General features: G+C 40.0%; 1 non-coding gene across 1 annotated transcript; it reads left to right on the top strand.

Annotated features, from left to right (window-relative positions):
- Window positions 1-3,368: 3,368 nt before the first annotated feature.
- On the top strand, window positions 3,369-3,499 carry LOC113456261. Its single transcript, XR_003377106.1, has one exon. It is a non-coding gene; the product is annotated as a small nucleolar RNA SNORD22 (small nucleolar RNA).
- Window positions 3,500-4,286: the final 787 nt, after the last annotated feature.

Below are 4,286 nucleotides of genomic sequence, written 5' to 3'. Positions count from 1 at the left end.
AGAAAATATCCACCACAGTTTTCTGCCCCAGGGTGCTAATGGTCTGCAGATGCTCCCTGACAGAGGCGGCTCTGAATGAGATTAGCTAAACCTGTGTCCTTACTCTAGCTGTAGGTAACAACCCTGCCTCTCCGCTCAACTGTTTGTAATAAACACGCTGACCTTCTCGGGTGCTGAGCTTGTTCTATCAGTGATAGCAGTCCACTGGTCCAAGCTTTTCTATCCATTTGTGTTTGTCCTCTCCTTCATTCTCTTAATGCCCTAGTCAGGTCAAATCCCACACCAGTCACGGCAGATGTGACAGAGGTGATCCAGCTTTGGGTATTCAGGAGCGGTGGAGACCCCTGCCAACCCACACCCCCACACCGTAATTCACTACAGACTGATGTTTGATGTCTAGCAAAAATTAAAAATGGAGGAACATGAGAAAGATTGCACAGAATGTGTGTCCTCTTAAGCCCCGCCCCCCACACCACTAAGGGTGAAAAAAGAGAGGCTAGGACCCTGATTATGGAATAAGAATCGTTTCTGCATGCTCTTAATTAAAGTTAAGTACTCAGTGGGATCAGTGTGAATGTGGCCTAGGGCGTGTGCAGCCACAGCAGCGAGCACAGTCATATTGCTAATTAGCCCACAGAGAGAGAACAATTTTGTAAAATATAAATAGATGTAGGCCAGAGTGAGGGAATTTATTGTCCGTTTATTTATTGTACTTGGTAATTCTAGTAGTCTCAGTGTTTGGGATCAAACCCAGGACCTCAAGCATGCAAGGGAAGAACTATGCCAGCCAAGCTGTATCGTCATAGTTATGTTTATATTCAAATCATTTCTAACATGTTTTTTTTTGTTAGTATATTGTTTGTTTGGTTTTGGTGGGTGATTTGGTATCACTGCCTGCTAATTGTGGAGAAATAGGGCAAGACCATTTAGAAGTAGCGACTAAAATACTGCTTTTCACACATGCCTTGGACACTTTTTGGTTAATGGCAATTGAAATGCATCCAAAATCTTTTGTAGCAAACAAAATTTCTTCAATATGCAAAGGTGATTCAGAAAATTAACTAGCCTTGTTCATATTTAAATATGACTCTCCAGATGCTATTCATGTTGTTGGTAAGTGGTTTTCAGATGGTCTCTTCACCTGAGGAGTTCTTGAATTACAATTATATCAAGGATACTCTATTGCCAGCTGAGTCTTGGTACTCTGTCTAAAAGCTTTTAAAAAAGGATCCATGTATTAACTTTACGAATATTTTTGAAAATATAAAAATGAGTTGAAAGACCACAAGGGAGCTCCAGGAATAGTTGAGAGAATGAAGGGATCACCCTGTAAATGTAAGGACTCCTCAGGATTCATGTATGTACTTGTGGGTCCCTAGATCTCACATACAAACGAAACAGATATGACAATCACCTACAAACTCCGAAATCAGCAGGTAGAGACAGGGAAACCTAACCTGGCTAGCTAGAACAGCTGACACCCGCCAGCTCCAACTGGAAGATACTGAGAGTGGGGAGCAGGTCTCCATATGCATACTTCCACACTTGCATGTGCATGCATGTGCACATATGTGCCACAGACATGCATCCATGCACTACCACACACATGCATGTAAAATGACAATAAGAATCTTGGATTTTGTTTTTGTTTGAGAGTCTCATTTACCTGAAACTGGCCTTAAACTTACTATGTAGGTGAAGATAACCTTGAATTTTGCATCCTCTTCTGCCCTCTGATTTTCTGAGTGCCAGGGTTGCAGGTGTATCTACCCTGTCACTTTATGTGGAGCTGGGGATTGGAACTTGGATTTTGCGAAATCCAGCCGAGCATTCTATGAACTTAACTACATCCTCAACTGCAAGTCAAGTTTTTGAGGTGTTACACTGTTTTATTTCTCAGTGAGGTCTCTTATTCACCTTCCATTTATCCAAACAAGCCAATCCTGTATTTAATGTCTTAGGGGAAGATATCAAAGGGGTGCTACAGTGGGCAGAGCAAGGATTAAAGGGCATTTGGACATTAATTTAATCAAAGGGTCTCTAATAGTATCCTGTTTGGAAGTGAATAAGACAAAGATCTAGAAAGAAGTTTATGGACCAACAGGCAGTATAGGACATTTAATCACTATACTGGGAAAGATGGGAGAAACACAATGAGGAAAGAGACTTTGGTAACTCCCAGTAGAACTACTTATTTAAGGGAGCCAGTCCTCCCCAGGAGTGAATCCCTATTTCAGCACTATTTAATTAATCCTTAGTGTCGGTTATTCTCAATTCTTTACTCTGCTCTAAAGGCTCCTCCTTTCCTATAAGGAATGACCTCCCTTTGTAGTTCAATACACTCTTAGCTCTCTCCTTATTGATAGAAATTTTGGAGTCCTGAAACTGCTAAAATTTAAGCAATCACAATTCCCTTTAGTCCTAACAATTAATGTCCTCTCAAAATCAACTATTTTAACATCTTCCTTAGTTTCCTAGGTATGCGACCTGAATCTACTATATTAAACAAAACCGCATCCAGGGTTCTCTCTGAGATAGATTCTCATTGGCATGTCACTGTAAGGTAACATTGCTAGTTCACAGGTGTTTTTTGACACTATTTAGACAATCAATAAACACCTACCAAAGGGCATCCAAGACCATGTGCCTCCAAGGCTTTCTAACAAGGAAGAGAAAAACCTCCATTTGAGCTTCACATTGAAGTCATTTCTAGTCTTGAGGAAAAGCTTGAAGTCAGAATGACTTTTGCTTTGAAATCACAGTGAATCAGGTCACCTTGTTTCCTCTAAAGCCCCACACTCAAGCTATGTGGGTTATCATAAGTATTTAAAAATAGAATGACTCTACTCTGAGCAGTCTACCTTTCCAATATTTAACAAAGGAAAGGAAATGACTACCCAGCCAAGATATCTACAGTTCATGCGCACAGTAACTAAGACATGAAAGCAATCAATTTTCAGGTAAAGGTACAAAGAAATAGGTATGTGCAAGAAAGAAATTGTGTATATAAAAAACAGACCTTGCCATTTGTTGGAATACGGCTGAGTCTGAAGACATTATGCTGAGTGAAATAAGCCAGACATAAGAAAGAAAAATTCTGTGTGACATCAGTTTTATGGTAAGTCTAAACTTTAAGAATCACAGAAAGAAAAGTGCCCTTAAAGGTGGGCTGGGAATAAGAGGGACATTAGTCAAAAGATACAAAGTGGTGACATGTCTGGACCTGGGCAGGTCTGTAGTGCTGGCACTTCGAAGGCAGAAGAAGAAGAATCAAGAGCTTGGCAGTTTTGTCTACATAGTGAATGTGCGGCCAGCCTGGTGTACAAGCTATTCTGTCGCACATAATCACAAGATAATAAACATAGCCATTCCCATGAAGAAACATTCACATGTCTTACTTCCTGTCCTAGTGCCAGAGCCTGAAAAGGTGAACCCACTGGGCCTGAATGGGGGAGAAGAGGAAAATTGGTTCCATAAAAAAAAAATAACCAAATGGTAGACATGTAAGACAAACAAATCAAGAGATTGTGCACCATGAATATTATGTTTCATATTTGTAGTGATGAACGGCTGGCCGTTTCCCGCCACCCGGCTCCTGCACAGCTAGCTTTACCTGAAATAATTACATGGAAACTGTATTCTTTTAAACACTGCCTGGCCCATTAGTCCAGCCTCTTATTGGCTAGCTTTTACATATTGATCTAACCCATTTCTAATAATCTGTATAACACCACAAGGTGGCTTACCAGGAAAGCTCTTAACCTGCATCTGTCTGGAGTGGGAGAATCATGGCGACTCACTGACTCAGCTTCTTTCTCCCAGCATTCTGTTCAGTCTACTCCGCCTACCTAATTTTCTGTCCTATCAAAGGGCCAAGACAGTCTCTTTATTTAACCAATGAAATTAACACAAAACAGAAGACTCTCCCCATCACATATTGTGCTTATGAATTTTGTGTAATAAATATATCTAGGTTTTCTTATGCATAATTGAAGTATAGATAGCTATATGAAATGATGACCATGCCAGTTTCATTGTATACATTATCTATAGATGTCAAAATGATGTTTACATGTTTCCTAAAACAGTATGCTGTGTTTCTAAGTGTAGAGAATAGAATTAATTTAAAAATGTAAAGTATCTGTTCATGCAGTGGTAAAAAGAAAGCAAGTCACAGATGAGATGAGAGTGATGGATTTAAGATGGACCTGACAGAATAGAGCTTGACTAGATTTTTAAGGCCTTACTGTGTAATGTGTTCCCACAGAAAAATTGTTCTTGCAAAA

The sequence above is a fragment of the Microtus ochrogaster genome, chromosome 6 (genome assembly GCF_000317375.1).
Source record: "Microtus ochrogaster isolate Prairie Vole_2 chromosome 6, MicOch1.0, whole genome shotgun sequence".
Taxonomy (NCBI): domain Eukaryota; kingdom Metazoa; phylum Chordata; class Mammalia; order Rodentia; family Cricetidae; genus Microtus; species Microtus ochrogaster.
This window is presented reverse-complemented; position numbering and strand designations above follow the sequence as displayed.